Genomic DNA, 17,439 nt, shown 5'->3' with positions numbered 1-17,439 from the left:
TCATTCTCTTTCTATCTCTCTGTCTCTCTTTTTTTTTTATTTTTTTGGCCACACAGCTTCAAGCTCTGTCTTGATTTGTCTCCCAGATCAGGGCTGTCTTCATGTTTGCCCTGACTATTAATAGGGGCTCTTGACCAGGCCCCTGGACAAGGAAGGCACTGCACTTCTCTGTCCCTTTCTTCTTAGACAGGCTCCAGATTGTCCCTTCCAGGGAGTTCTGTGAATACTACCTTCTCCCCAAGGCTGCTTCTGCCTGTCCTTGGAGTTGAGACCTTGGTCTCTTGGTATGCTCAGATGCTGGGCCTCTTGTGTTAATGGCCAACTGGCAAAATGGTGATGAAAATACTCTCCCAGGAACATTTCCCCTTTGAGCTTCTAACCCTGGCAACTCCCTCAGATGCCTGTGCATGCTAAGTGACTTTAGTCGTGTCCAACTTTTTGCAACCCCATGGACTTTAGCCCACCAGGGTCCTCTGTCCATGGGATTCTCCAGGCAAGAACACTGGAATGGGTTGCCATTCCCTTCTCTAGGGGATCTTCCTGACCCAGGGATCAAACCCAGGTCTCTTATGTCTCCTGGATTGGCAGATGGGTTCTTTACCACTAGCACCACCTGGGAAGCCCCTCGGGTGCCCTGTCCTACCCCATTCAGATGCCTACCCAGTCCTGGGTGACCTTCCTGCTTTCTATCACTACAGCGGAGTTAAAAACACACTTATCCACTACCAATAAGAATGTAGAAGCTATTCCCTCAGAATGCTTCCAGAAGGGGTGAAGCATATGTTGGATGGTGCCTCTAATTTTCATCTCAAGATCTAGGCTCAGCAGAGCTCCACTTCAAAGGTCCCATCACTTAAAGGAAATTTCCTTCTGGCTGATTCATCAGCACCTCAGTATCCATTATCCAACTTGCCCCCAACCTAATTTGTCATCTCAAGATTGCCAGGGAGCTGAGATCTATTAGTCCCACCATGGGCCTTGAGTACCAACCCTGGATTTGTCACTTATTAGCTTGATGACCTTAGGTAAGCAATCTAATCTGAACTGCTTTCTTTCTGTGAAATGGGAATGAGTGTTTGTAGCTCCCTCTCATGGCTGATGTGAAGAATTAGTAGAATTACATCTATAAACATGAGGCATTTTGCCAGGCATATAGTAAGGATGGTAAAAATAGATACAAATAGGCACTTCCCAAGCAGTCCAGTGGTTAAAACTCCACACTCCCAAGGCAGGGAGCATGGGTTCGATCCCTGGCTGGGGAACTAAGATCCTGCATGCTGCACAGCATAGCAAAAAAAGAGAGAGAGAGAGAGAGAGAGAGATAAATACACTCCCTTTCTTAGGCAAAAATGGTGCTCCACATCAAGTCTCCAAAATCCTTCAGTGACACTATCATTTTGAGAAACGTCTGCCTCCTTAGAGAGACCATGGTGCCTGCAGGAGCATCCTAGTTCCATGTGACAGACTTCTCATTACAAATTAATCAATTCACATTCTCATTTTAGACATCAGTCTTTCAAGCCTGATTAACATGCTTTTGCTACCAGGACAACGATCTGTTTTTAGTTGCACACAAAATGAGTTTTCTGAACCTGTAACGCTAAGGGTCAGACCCTGGACCAGGGAAAAGTCTTCAAGTTAGTGGCCATCCTGTAAGACGCTTCCCAGAAGACAGTCTGATCACCACCCCCAGGATGACTGGTCACCCCTATCTCTGCCAGCCCTGAGCTTGCCACCTCTTCCCCCATTTGGAACTGCTCCACGCTGGGCACAGGTGTTTACATATAGCAGGTGTTTAAGATTGACTTGTTTTGTCAAGCGTGTGGCTAGGTGGGGAGACTGTTGAGGGGGTCACCGGGCATTTGTGCCTCTTCTTGAGGCTGGGAAGCAGCAGTTGTGGCCTAGCAACAGGGGAATCTGCCTAGCAACAGGGGCGGGAGGCGGGGCCTGTTGGAATCCTGTAGAATGGCTGAGGGAAAGGCAGACCGCAAAGAGACCTTTCTGGATCTTGTCAAGCTGAGGTCTCAGGCCAAAAAGAGAAACCAGATCCACAGAGACCAGGAGAGAAGCGTGGGAGGCAGGGCAGGAATAGAGGAAGCCTATCTGGAAATGCTACAAACCCAAACTGGAAAAAGCCCGGTGCCTTTTCCAGAGACCGCTGAAGCAGAAAGGAGCCCTCGCCACCCCCGCCCCGTGAACTGATGCCCGTCGCCACCCCCGCCCCGTGAACTGATGCCCCCACACGGACACCTTTGAGGAAGCTAGCCACCTTTTCTGCACTCCAGCTTGCACAGGTACGACAGGACACACTTTCACATGTGTATCAAGTCTGGAATTTGTTTAAGTCAGAAGGCCACAACCCACCCACCCACCACCACCCACAGAAAGTGTAATATAAAGACCTAGATACACTTAAAAATCAATCCAGAGGGAGATTAAGCAACTTTCTGACACAGTCTGTCTAGGGCAAAGAACCATTAAGAACTCAGACCCTTTTGGCATGAATCACTTCCCTCGTCCCTCTTTTCCACCCATCATAGGACAAGGGCTGGGACAGCCCCTCCTGTGAACTTTCCAGACCCTCCCCTGAAGAGAAGAAAAATTGTCGTCAGCCTTTGACCTGATTAATAATTAAAACTGCTGAGTTTGAGCTGCCCCTGACAGCGAGGTGCTCCAAAACCCCAGCAAATTTTAACAAATAACCAGCCCGCTCAGGGGAGAGAGGAAGCTTTCTTCACTAGACAAACTGACAATTAGCCGCTATTCAAATCCCCCTCTAGTCTTAGCATATTGGTTCTCCTTTGAAAGTGGCTCCGCATGGGGTAGAATTTTTGGCCTTGAGTTTAGAACTACTGTGCATAAAATCAAAGCAAGGAAGCCAGCGGTAGAGAGAATAGAGGTTATTTGGGGATTAGTGATTTCGGAGTTAGATTTCTAATAACTTGGTGAGTGGTGGGTTAGGAATGTCCTCCAGGAGCATCAGACAGTCAACACTGTGGGACGTGTCCCCACATTGAACTGGAAAGCAGTGAGTCACTGCCCTAGAGGGCGGAAATAGAAAATGGCACAAACGGCAGCTCAGCAGCGCTGCATGGTAATCCGCCTTTTGTAACCGCTGCAGGCTGCATCCGATGCTGACAATCTTGGGGTTACGTGTGAAACCCCAAGTGGGGCTCAAAGTTTTCTCCCCGAAGAGCCACAAATACAAGCACCCCCACACCAGGGAACCATTCATCGAGAACAAAGGGAGGAGAGTGGGTGAGATGGGAGAAGGGAGGAGGGGGCAGGCATTCAAACTGCTCATTTTCCCCTAGGAAGCATAAGGCCCAGCCACTACGGTGGGTGAGCAAAGCAAATTGGTAATGGGTGATCCAGATTGCATCGCAGAGTCTTGCCTGCTTTCCAGGCACTTACTGAACTTTATAACTCTTTTGGGGGTAAGGCACAAAAATCCAGGGTTTCTTATTGACCGGTAGGGGAGAGGGAGTTCGAGCTGGCTGCTTTGAGCTGGTCCAGGTCTGCTGCTTTTCCACAATACTGTACTGTATTCCATCAAGAGATTTTTTTTAAACATATTTTTTAAAAGGGGGGAGGGAGATGGAAAATCATGAAGTTGACAGCAGCTGCAGGCACTTCAAGACTGCAATAGCCAAGCCGAAAAAGTACTAGAAAACTCAGTTTTTCAGCAACGGAGAAGGCAGAAGCTGGGAATGGGCAGATGGTTGCTCACCCTAGGCACCTCAAGGGGAGGCAGGCATTTCCATGAGGATGAATTTCCCTTTTATTTATTTGGTTTTAATCAAAGGAAGACTTAAAAACAGTACAGTGGATGGTGCATAATACATGGCTTGATAAAAGTATAAACGTATTCATGTCATCAATAGTCAGATCACCCCAGAAGTTTCCCTTGTGCCCCCCTCATTGTCAATATCCTCTAACAGTAGCCATGTTCTGCTCTATCTCAGGATAAGCTTTACCTGTTTTGGGACTTCATATTAATGAGACCATAGAGTATGTACTCTTTTGTGTTCATCTCCTTATGCACAATAGTATCTCTAAGATTCCTCTGCATTATGTATCCATTCTACTGAAAAAACATTGGTGTTACTTCTAGGTTTTTTTCTATTATACATAAAGCTGCCATGAGTTTTTGTTTTTGTTTTTGTTTTTTTTGCTTGCTTGTTTTTTCCTTTTGTTGCATGAGTATTCTTGTACATGTATTTTGGTGGATTTTAGCACTCATTTCTGTTGGGTAGGAGCATGGAATTTCTGGGCTGTTTATTTATTTAAAGAAAAAAAAACACCTAAACTCAGAGCAAAGCCATCTGTCTTCTCCAGTGCTATATCTCCAGAGCTTGTCACAAAGTAGGTACTCAGTAAATATCTTTGGAAAGAATATTGATTAAAATGTCATTTTTTCCGAAATTAATGTACACATTTGATCCAATTGTAATTAGATAATAAAGTTTTGATTTGGGAGAAAACTGAATAAAATGATCTTAAAGTTACATAGAAGAATAAATGCTTTAGATTGGCAAATAAAAACACAGAAAAGAAAAAGGATGAGATCTGTCTTACCAGATGTCAGAGTGTACTATAAAACTACTGTAATTAAATCAATTCAGTATTGGCATGGAAATAGATAAATGTACCATTGGAATAAAATAGAGAACCCAGAAATAGGCCAAGTGTATATATATGAGAATTTACCGTATGATATAGTTGGTGTTTCAACTCCATGAAAAAGGATGGGTTATTTAATAAATGGTGCCAAGACAACTTCCATCTGGAAGAAGATAAGACTGGACTCCTATTTTATACCACATACAAATATAAACACCATATAGATTAAAAACAAATTAAAAAATAAGACAATAACCATCTTGAAAATTTAGGAGACTGCATGTTCAACATAGGGGTGAGAGTACAGGGGGCTTGGTAAACCAAGACTAGAATCCAGAAGCCATAAAAGAAAATATAAATATATTTTCCCTTGTGACTCTAAAAAATTTGTATGGTAATAGACAAAATAAAGTCAAAAGACAAAAAATAGATTTAGGGGAAAATACAATGTGTAGGACAGAAAGATAAATAAAAACAACAATAAGCAAAAAGGTTTTGTAAATGGACAAGAGGGAGACAAATAACCCAGAAGAAATATGAACAAAAGCTATTAGGAAGCATGCCACAAAAGAGCATATTTAAATAGTCAATATGCTTAGGAAAAAAAGCTCAAAATTATTAGTATTCAAAGAGGTGCAAACTAAAGTACAATGAGATATCATTTTATACCTTTCAAATGAGCAAAAATCAAAATGAGGCTAATTTCCATTGCTAGCAGGGATGCACAGTTTTTACACTGTTGGTAGAAATTTCTACCATCCTTTATAATCTGGCAACATCTTTTGAAACTGAAAATGTGTATTCCCTTGATCCATCAATTCTAGTCCTATATCCCACAGAAGTAAAAATACCAGTACATAGGAGATACAACTATGTACACACATATGTATGCGTGTATGTACGTGTTTGTGTGTCAGCACTGTTTGTTTGTACTGGCTCACTACATCTCCACCCTAGAAAAAAAAAAAAAACAAACTAGAAACAAACTAAAACCCATTCATAGAGATCAGTAATTTGCTAGTTAAAAAACCACTGGAAAAAGCCCTAATTTGTAGCTTTTGCATATTCCTATCACGTAAGTAATCCTACCTTGCCCAATCTCAAGCGGCCAGCCTAGTGTCACTGAACTCCAAACTGGGAAGAGATGTGAGCAATCAACTCAAGAAAGCTGAGGTCTCTAGCACAGCCGCACCTTGGATGAATTATCACAAAGCCACACCTATACTACTATGCAGCTATTAAAAATAACAAGATCATCCTATAGAAGTTTACTTGGTAGATTTCTAAGAGATATTGTTGAGGAAGAAAACCAAGGGAAAGAAAAATTTTCAAATGACATAATTAAATGTTTGTAAAACATCAATTGACAGACACAAAAAGACATGTATGTGTGTGTGTTCTAATATTAATATATGGTCATAAAAATATGGGGTTTCCCAGGTGGTGCTAGTGGTGAAGAACCTGCCTGCCAATGCAGGAGGCATAAGAGACTCAGATTCTATCGCTGAGTTGGGAAGATCCCCTGGAGGAGGGCATGGCAACCCACTCCAGTATTCTTGCCTGGAGAATCCCATGGACAGTGGAGCCTGGCGGGCTGCAGTCCATAGGGTTGGACACGACTGAATCAACTTAGCATGCACATATGCATAAGGCTATGAGAAGAGGGGGAGGGCAAAGACAAAGAAAAATAGTAAACGAAAAGGACACACTTATGCATTATATATCTGTATAAAAGGACTGCAAGGAGATCCAACCACTTCATTCTGAAGGAGATCAGCCCTGGGATTTCTTTGGAAGGAATGATGCTAAAGCTGAAACTCCAGTACTTTGGCCACCTCATGCGAAGAGTTGACTCATTGGAAAAGACTCTGATGCTGGGAGGGATTAGGGGCAAGAGGAGAAGGAGATGACAGAGGATGAGATGGCTCGATGGCATACTGATTCGATGGACGTGAGTCTGGGTGAACTCTGGGAGTTGGTGATGGACAGGGAGGCCTGGTGTGCTGCGATTCATGGGGTCGCAAAGAGTTGGACACAACTGAGCAACTGATCTGATCTGATCTGATCTGATTTTTAATTCACAAAATGAATATATATATATATTGAGCCTCTGATACATGCTCAGTTCTATATAAGGCTCTTGATAAAATAGGAACATGTGAGACATGTTTTCATTCTAGCTAAGTGTATAAAAGCAAATAGTCACAGGGCAAGTTATTTCCTCCTATGAAGTGTGAAATAAGTGCCACAATAGAGGGATAAGTAAAATGGGGTAGAGGCAAGAAAATCCCACAGGGAAAGCCTTTTTTAAAAAAATTAAAGGCCTCCTTTGCACAAGCTTAATGTTAGGTCTGGGTTTTCTCCACCATCTTACAGTGGACCCAGGAGACCAGCAGGCTTTTGTCTCTTTGGGGTGGTAGCTTTGCCAGCCTCCCCAGCTCCCCACATCCTTGCTGCCCCTAAAGACAAACCCACTTCATTTTAAAGCTTTTGCTGTTTTACTGCTACTGGTTTATAGCTCATCACCATAGAAACTGACATGGAAAAACATAAATACCACACTAGGGAAGTCACACAATAGTTAAGAATCATACAGGTGTTGGACTTCCCTGGTGGTTCGATGGTTAAGAATTCACCTTCCAGTACAGGGGATGTGGGTTCGATCTCTGGTCGCGGAACTAAGATCCCACCAAACCCCGGCAACTACTGAGCCTATGAGCTCCCGAGTTCATACTCCAAAAGAAGAGAAGCCACCTCAACAAGAGACCCGCGCGCTGCAGCTAGAGAAGGCCCATGCACCACAACAAAGACCGAGCACAGCCAGAATGTTTTTTTTTTTTTTTAATTAAAAGAAAGAATCATACAGGTGTCTCCAGGTTTGGTGTCTGGGCCTGGCTGTTGACTCCTTTCTAATACTGGAAGTGCTCACTGGCCTGCTTCTGTCCCCTTTCTTTCCTTCTCCAGTCTTTCTCAGAGCCTCTGTCTTTGTGTGGCTGGCTATCCATCAAGCAAGACCTACCTACTGTGACTTGCCATCTGCTTCACCTTGGAGAAGGACCCTTCCACCTCAAAGGAGTTCTACTCTCCCATCTCTTTTACTGGGTTTTGTTCTCTGTATGACACACCCAGAAATAGGCCAGACAGGTAATCTGTGTGTCTCCAAGCCCAGGATTAGCTAAAGCCCAGTAAATCCCAGGTGGCCGTAATAGCCTTTGTCTTCAGGAAGCTCAGACCCTGATGAATTCTCCACCCAGAGAAATCTCTCGTCTGTCAAAACCCCTCACCACCACTCAGTATCCTCACCTCCCCAAACTGTTCTCTCCTCACTGCCAACTAGCCACCTCTTGTCTTGCTCTTCTCTTGCAGTGGTTTATCCTTCATCCCTAGACTGTCAGGAAACTGGCAAGCATCCTCTGCCTGGTATCAACCATTTCACATTCAAGCGCAGCTTTAGGAACTTATTGTGCTCAATATCTTTAATGGATCACGTCCACAATTTACATTCATCCAGCTTGCCTGAACATTTACATAAAGTTATGAATCATGCACAAAAATGGCCAGAAGGCCTATTTACCTAGGAAAAAGAAGTAAGGTTCCATTAGAAGGTCTGCAGTAATGTCAATCCCGGGGGATTGAGCCAAGCTGGAAAAGAGAAAAACAGATTGGGATTCTTAACAGTTAGATGAATTCCCACTGAGCCAAGCTAGACAGGGGGACAAGTAGAGTGTGGCCAGAGATCAGAGGTGGCAGTGGAAGGTCACAAAGATGTCACGGGAAACTGCAGTGCATAAGGGTGGGCTTTCAGGTTGTGCTTGTGGGAAAGATTCTGTGGCTGAACTTGGCGGCAATGTCTCCAGAGCTGAAACCGGGTAGTAAGACTACACAAGCACACAATTAATGAGTGATATTTCCAGACAAGCCCTAACTGCCTGCTGCCTAAAATGAATTTGTTTTATTTTGTTCTTTCAATTTTCATTATTTCCTGATTGCAAAAGAATTCCTACTCACTGTAAAAAATGTTAAAAGTTCCAGAAATCTGTAATGTGGAAATTAAAACTCTATCCTTCAGAGATAACCACTTTTAATTAGAGGTGTATTTAAGTGTATTTATCCAGATTGCTTTTTCTGCATAGATGAACATCTACTATATATGTAAATTTTTACAAAATCATATTATTAAATCATGGCCAGATTTATCAGTAGAACTTAGGCAACCCTAATCCTGAAAAGGGTTACTATGATGTCCCCTACCCCACCCACGTTTCATTCAAAATAAAAATACTAACCAGTAAAACAAGCATATGGAGATCAAAGCTGTTCTTTTCCCTTTAATGACTATTTCAGCACTTTAAACTAAATATATATTCTTTTGAAAATTGTTTTTGCTTCCTTGGCACACCAGGCATACCCCTGGTTTCCACATTAGATCATCTAATACTACATATAATACACATTGTCTTATAACTGGTTTTTCTTTTTCGCATAAGATATATCTTGGGCATCTGTCCATGTCAGTATCTAAAGTTTATTGTGACTGGCAGCTGTGGGCTTCTCTCCAGAGGAAAACAGGATCCTTCAACATGCCTATCACCATGGGTTAGGATCTTGGAGGAATTTTATGGCTTTAATATATTAACATTACAACCAACGACAAGGAAAGTTCCTCCATATTCAGAATTGAGTTCAAGCAACTGAACCTCTTTCAAATTTTTATGGGAAGAGATGAGATAGAAACAAATAAACTGACTTGTTCATTTAGTCACAGCATAGTTCAACTTAGGAGCAGTGAATATCATCATGATTAACGGTGAGGGTAAAAACCAGAGAAAATTCATTAATAGAAGTTTTTATTTTATGTTATCACTGTTAGAGAATTTAGAATGAGACTACATTTTGATTTGGTTATTTAACTATTGCTTAAATATGGTACTGTTGTAACTGATTTATAATTTTATTGCATTGTAGACAGCAAATGTTGTTTATATGCTATCATTTCCTTGGCATATTGTTGAATCCTGCTGTGACTTAGAACGTGGTCATAAATATTCCACATGTACTTGAAAAGAATATATATTCAAACTGCAATTTGGGGACTTCCCTGGCAGGTCCAGTGGTTAAGATTCCACACTTCCAATGCAGGGGGTGTGGGTTTGATCATTGGTTGGGGAACTAAGATCCCACATGCCATGGGGCCACCAAAAAAAAAAAAACAACTGCAGCTTTGTCCACCATCCTGGGTGAAGGAACAAGAAATCAGGAAACTAAAGTCCACATTCCTATTTGAAATTAGAACTGAAGGACAGCTTTTCAAAAATTGTAAATCCTGAAATTATCCTGGCTGAAACCCTTAGAAGATTAAAAAAAATTTTTTTTTAATTATAAATATTTTTTAAACTTTCAAACAGAATAAAAATTACAAAGTTGAAAGCAATAATTCCCCAATACCTCTCCTAAATTCTCAATCCCAGAGGTGGGAAGTGGCACAATTAACTTTTTAATTTCCTTCCAGACACTGTCTGTATACATACAAGAAAGTGCAGATACATATTATATGCCTCACCTTATAAGGAAACACCATATAGAAATGGGATTTTATGTATGTATACTGTTGCTGCTGGTAAGTCGCTTCAGTTGTGTCCGACTCTGTGTGACCCCATAGATGGCAGCCCACCAGGCTCCCCCGTCCCTGGGATTCTCCAGGCAAGAACACTGGAGTGGGCTGCCATTTCCTTCTCCAATGCATGAAAGTGAAAAGTGAAAGTGAAGTCGCTCAATCGTGTCCAACTCTTAGCGACCCCATGGACTGCAGCGCACCAGGCTCCTCCGTCCATGGGATTTTCTAGGCAAGAGTAGTGGAGTGGGGTGCCATCGCCTTCTCCTATGTATACTGTTAGCGCTTTGCTTTTTTCACTTAACATATCTCAGGCATCTTTGTATATCAGCACGTTTGTCCTCTCCATTCTTTTTAATAGCTGAATCGTATTCCATGGTAAAGCTGCTCTATATTTAACAATCCCCTCTTGATGGACCCTTGGGTTATTTCCAGTTTTCTATTACAGACAGAGTTGCTATAAGCAACTTTTGTTCACACATGAAATTGCTGCTGCTCAGCTCAGTTTTTTCTTGGGTGAACTGTTCCCTACCACCGTATGCGTGTGTAAGATCCCCTGGTGTAGGAAATGGCAAGCCATTCTAGTATTCTTGTCTGAAAATTCCATGGACAGAGGAGCCTAGCAGGTTACAGTCTGTGAGGTCACAAAGAGTTGGACATGACTGAGCAACTGAGCATGCTTGCACATTATCATACCAAGAGACAAACACAGAATAACCATAAGAACAGATGTGGAGTGGTACAAAGCTTATAAAGTTTTTACTTTAATAGTTTCTGGCTCTAGTTCCTGACTACCTTAAGACACAGTAAGTGGAATACCTGATTTACAAGGTTTACCAACCCTATTTTTGATCCTCCAATTAGGGAAAGTCATATTGACTCTCTTTTTCCATCATATTCCTTCTTCCCCATCCTGCAGATGTCTTATTTCAAGACAACTCTTTAAGGCTCTGAGGACCCTAGATTGAGTTCCCAATTCAGCAAGTCTCTGTCCTGTGTGGTCACCCGTAAGCATTTGTTCCAACTATAGTTTTTAATTATTATGCAACCTCTGTAGGTAGGCTGCAACGTCCTCTGACTAATAAACAGCTTGAAAATGTCAGAACTTTGAGTCCTAAAGCCCGCTAATCCTGGGTGAGTCACACATAACCTCCTGGTACCTGTAACATAAGGCCAGCAGAATGCATAATTTCCAGAGCCCTGCAGAGGGTGATGGGGGTCAGACTGAGGGGGCAGATTTCAATGAGAGAATTCAATCTCAAGGCGAGCTTTGAGTATGAGTGCCTTGTGGGTCAGTACATCTGTGGACACCTGTTGTTTTGCCATTTGCTCTGCTGAATTGGAGCCACCCAGAATCCCCCAGGCTGAGTGCTTGACTTTTACACCTGTCTACATCTGAATTTTTCATTTGTGATCTAAGCCAGCAGCACTTCAAGGGCCTCTAGAAAATCAGGCTTCGCATTTCTAGGTTATGCTCTAAAAAAGAAAAATAAAGCTGCTTCAATCTACTCAGAAAAGTTTTGTTTCTGTTCTGGTCATAAGAACACAAAGTGAGAATTTTGTGCTTCAAAGAGTTCAGAGAAAGAACATTATGCTAAAGACTATTTGAGGCCCCAGCATGGGAAACTGGATTTTGGAGGAATCTTGGAACGGATGCTTTGGGTTTACCACAGGTTAAGACCTCAGACTGAAGCTGTTTCATGGGTGAAGAGAAGAGGGAAAGTATGGGTTTGGTGAGTGGCTTGGAGAGTACTAGAGCGGAATCAGCACAGGTTTTTAAAGTGCAAAGAATATTTTCAGATTCATTTAATGTGCTGTATTTTTCTAATGGGCTTCCCTGGTGGTTCAGTCAGTGAAGAATTCATCTGCAACACAGGAGACTTGGGTTCGATCCCTTGGTTGGGAAGATCCCCTGGAGGAGGGCATGACAACCCACTCCAGTATTCTTGCGTGGAGAATCCCTATGGACAGAGGAGCCTGGTGGGCTGCAGCCCATGAAGTCACAAAGAGCTGGACACAACTGAGCAACTAAGCACAGCACAGCACATTTTTATAATGCCTCCAGTTATTTCTGGTATGGTAGCTAGACACGACTGAGTGACTTCATTTTCACTTTCATGCATTGGAGAAGGAAATGGCAACCCACTCCAGTGTTTTTGCCTAGAGAATCCTAGGGACAGGGGAGCCTAGTGGGCTGCCATCTATGGGGTCGCACAGAGTTGGACATGACTGAAGCTAACTTAGCAGCAGCAGCAGCAGCTAGGTGCCTGGGATAGATGAACTGGGAAAAGAAGGGAGGAAGCAGGGGTCACTACTGACCAAGACTCAAACCAGGATTAAGTACACAGTGGGTGTTACTCCTGAAATTTTAGTTGGGGGATACCCAAGTGTCACCTAGGCTAGCAAGGCTCCTACACCAAGTATATCCTCTTGCCCTAGAAATCTCCTTCTGAGAAACTGGCCTTGTGTCAGGAAATCAGAGGAAGTTAGGGTTGGACAGGAAACAGATGGGTAACTGACCCAGCTGCAGGAGCTAGCCCCACTTGAGGATACAATAGCTCAGGACAGTGAGAATAATGAATGATTATTAATAATGTGTTGTTAACAAACAGAATCAGAATTAACCTTTATTGAGCCCCCACTATATACTGGACATCATTATAAGCACTTTTTTCATTTACTGTAACAAAGTATACATAACATAACATTTACCATTTTAATCTTCTTCTTTTTTTTTTTGGCTGTGAGGCATACACGATCTTGGTTCATCAACCAAGGATCAAACTCAGACCCTCAGCAATGAAAGTATGGAGTCCTAACCACTACACCACCAAGAAATTCCCTAACCATTTTTAAGTGCACAGTTCTGTAGCATGAAGTATGTTCATCAGATCAGATCAGATCAGATCAGTCACTCAGTCGTGTCCACCTCTTTGCGACCCCATGAATCGCAGCACACCAGGCCTCCCTGTCCATCACCAACTCCCGGAGTTCACTCAGATTCACGTCCATCAAGTCAGTGATGCCACCCAACCATCTCATCCTCTGTCGTCCCCTTCTCCTCTTGCCCCCAATCCCTCCCAGCATCAGAGTCTTTTCCAATGAGTCAACTCTTCGCATGAGGTGGCCAAAGTACTGGAGTTTCAGCTTTAGCATCATTCCTTCCAAAGAAATCCCAGGGCTGATCTCCTTCAGAATGAAGTGGTTGGATCTCCTTGCAGTCCAAGGGACTCTCAGGAGTCTTCTCCATCACCACAGTTCAAAAGCATCAATTCTTCAGTGCTCAGCCTTCTTCACAGTCCAACTCTCACATCCATACATGACCACAGGAGTGCAATCGTCACCATCGTCCATCTCTAGACTTTTCATCTTCCCAAACTGAATCTATATCCATTAAACATGAACTCTTCATTCTCCCCTCTTGGTACCCCTTGGTAACCATCATTTTACTGTCTTTATGAATTTGACTATCACAGATACCTCATATAATTGGAATTATACAGTATTTGTTCTTTCATGACTGGTTTGTTTGAGCATAGTCTTCAAGGTTAATACAAGTTGTAGCACATGTCAGAAATTTCCTTCCTATTTAAGCCTGAAAAATATTCCATTGTATGTGTTTATATATATGTATATGTATGTATATATGTATAAGTGTATGTATATATGTATAAGTGTATGTATGTATATATGTATTATTTATTTGGGTTTCCCTGGTGGCTCTGTGGTCAAGAATCTGCAATGCAGATACAGGAGACTCAGGTCAACACCTGACTTGCTTCCACCTTTTGGCTATTAATAAGTACTTTATTAACTGATTTAATGAAAGCAGATGAGATAGGTACTATTATTATCCCTACTTTACAAATGAGGAATCTGACACATGGAGAAGCTAAGCAATTTCCCAAACTGTAAAGAGCTAAGATTCAAACCCAGGCAGTTTAGCTTCAGAGCCCACACTCCTAACCACTCTGATACACTGCCTCTTGAGACCAAGAGACAGAGCCCTGTGCTATCAAAGCTTCCAGTCTAGAGAGAAGACATACATACAAAAATCATTTCAATGTGAAGTCATAAAGAGGATTGTGGAGTTACTGTGACACGGAGAGCAGAGAAGCTGTGTTGAGCTGCTGAGAGTGAGATGCTGCTCGGTGCTTTGCTCTACACGCTCCCAGCTTACAGGTAAGTCTAAAGCAACTGGGACCTGGAAAAAAATCACTCTTCTTTTGGGCTTCCCAGGTGGTCCTAGTGGTAAGGAGCCCACCTGCCCATGAGGAGATGTAAGAGACATGAGTTTGATCCCTGCATTGGGAAGGTCCCTGGAGGAGGGCACGGCAACCCACTCCAGTGTTCTTGCCTGGAGAATCCCATGGACAGAGGAGCCTGGGTCCCAAAGAGTTGGACATGACTGAAGCAAGGCAGCATGCATAGTGCACATAAGAGTTGAACAAAGAGCAACTTGGTCTTTTTAGGGATGTCAGAGAAGTTTTTTCTAGGGGGACAAGATTGCAGTACAGGTGGGTGCACAAAAGCCAAGAAGCATGAGCGAGGCTGATGTGTTCAAAGAATGGCCAATTGTTCTGAATGGGTAAGATGTATGGGGAAGAACAGGGTGATGGCCTCTCACAGGTAGAGAGGAATCGGATCATGGAGTACCTATACAGTATACCAAAGAGTGTAAGCCTTTAAAATTGGTTTGTTTGGTGATTCTTTTGTGAATGGTGATTTAGTTTTTGTTTCGTTTCCCCATCAGTAATGAATTTGGGAGTGACTTGCTCAGATGTGCTTGTTAGAAAGATGATTCAGGCTGCAGTGTGGAAGATGGAATGAAGAAGGGCAAATACAAGTCAGAAAGACCAATCTGGAAGCTGTTGCAACATACTTTGCAAAGGACAATTAGGGCCTGTATTGGGGTGCAGCAGGGGGGATAGAAAGGATTTTTTGAGTATTTAAAATATGTATTTTAAAATTTTATAAACAAGAAAAATAGATGAGTTTATAAAGTGGATGAAATATAGAAAAGGCAGCTAACAAAAGAATCTTAATGCCCCACTACCAGATTTATGAAGAGAAATCCAACCTAATAATTAAGAGAATGCAAAATAAAGCAGTGAGAAATCATTTTCACCCTTCAGATTAGCAAAAATAAAAAAGGGATGACAATATCAAATATTTGAGCAGACATGAGGAAAACAGTGCTTTCATATATTGCTAGTGGGACTGTAAATTAATTCAGCCATTTATGGAAAGCAATTTGGTAGCATACAATAAACTTGATAATGCAAATACCCTATGACCCAGCAATTTCCATTCTGATTATATAACCCATAGAAATTCTTGCATGTGGGTAAAAAGAAACATGTACAGAGATATCCATGAGACATTGTTTGTAATGGACAAATATGAACTGCAAACAAATAAAATGTACATATTTTTAAACATATACAAAAGAATCCTCTATATTTTTATGACTAGATATAAATACATGTATATCAATGACCTCAGATATGCAGATGATACCACCCTTATGGCAGAAAGTGAACAAGAACTAAAGAGCCTCTTGATGAAAGTGAAAGAGGAGAGCGAAAAAGTAGGCTTAAAGCTCAACATTCCGAAAACTAAGATCATGGCATCCGGTCCCATCACTTCATGGGAAATAGAAGGGGAAACAGTGGCTGACTTTATTTATTTTTTTGGACTCCAAAATCACTGCAGATGGGGATTGCAGCCATGAAATTAAAAGACGCTTACTCCTTGGAAGGAAAGTTATGACCAACCTAGACAGTATATTAAAAAGCAGAGACGTTACTTTGCCAACAAAGGTCCATCTAGTCAAGGCTGTAGTTTTTCCAGTAGTCATGTATGGATGTGAGAGTTGAAGTATAAAGAAAGCTGAGCGCCAAAGAATTGATGCTTTTGAACTGTGGTGTTGGAGAAGACTCTTGAGAGTCCCTTGGACTGCAAGGAGATCCAACCAGTCCATTCTAAAGGAGATCAGTCCTGGGTGTTCATTGGAAGGACTGATGTTGAAGCTGAAACTCCAGTATTTTGGCCACCTGATGCAAAGAGCTGACTCATTTGAAAAGACCCTGATCGGAGAAGGCAATGGCACCCCGCTCCAGTACTCTTGCCTGGAAAATCCAATGGACGGAAGAGCCTGGTAGGCTGCAGTCCATGGGGTCCCTAAGAGTCGGACACAACTGAGCGACTTCACTTTCACTTTTCACTTTCACGTGTTGGAGAAGGAAATGGCAACCCACTCCAGTGTTCTTGCCTGGAGAATCCCAGGGACGGGGGAGCCTGGTGAGATGCCGTCTATGGGGTCCCACAGAGTCGGACATGACTGAAGCGACTTAGCAGCAGCAGCAGCATTTGCTTGGAAATCTGCCTTTCTTCAAGATTCATGTCAATCGATTTAAGGCCCAGGATGACTCACCTTGTGCCAATGTTATCTCAAGACACATGTTGTGGGTGACGGGCCTGGTGCCACTCTCTGAGAGTTGAGACATTTCCTTTGTCTAATTAGCAGGCTGCTAGTCGGTATGTAACTGCCTGCTAAAGACTAGCTGGGGCAGGGGGCGGGGGCAGTCTTTCTGCCCCCTTCTGATATCTATGCCAGAATCTTTCTCTATCTCCTTTATACTTTAATAAAACTTGATTACATAAAAAAAAAAAAAAAGACCCTGATGTTGGGAAAGATTGAAGGCAGGAGGAGAAGGGGACGACAGAGGATGAGATGGTTAGATGGCATCACCAACTCAATGGACATGAGTCTGAGTAAACTCCGGGAGTTGGTGATGGACAGGGAGACCTAGCGTGCTGCGGTTCATGGGGTCGCAAAGAGTCGGACAAGACTGAACGACTGAACTGAACTGAACTGAACTGAAAACATGAGGAATATGAGGCTTGCAGACTTGAAAAGGAGTAGGAGAGAAGAGAATTAAACTGGAGTCTCAATAAAAAAAGACTTACCTACTCCCATAAATAATGTTATATGTTTTTAAAACATACAATGTTTTATTATGAAATTAAAGAAAACCAGGAACTTGTTTGGCAGTCCAGTTGTTGGGACTCTCCACCTTCCAATCCAGGGAGTGTGGGTTCGATCACTGGTCGGGGAGCTAAGATCCCACATGACTTGTGGCCAAAAAGTCAGAACATACACAATGGAAGCAATGCGTAAGAAATTCAATAAAGACTTATAA

The sequence above is a fragment of the Bison bison genome, unplaced genomic scaffold, assembly GCF_000754665.1.
Source record: "Bison bison bison isolate TAMUID 2011002044 unplaced genomic scaffold, Bison_UMD1.0 scf7180017864456, whole genome shotgun sequence".
Classification (NCBI taxonomy): domain Eukaryota; kingdom Metazoa; phylum Chordata; class Mammalia; order Artiodactyla; family Bovidae; genus Bison; species Bison bison.
This window is presented reverse-complemented; position numbering follows the sequence as displayed.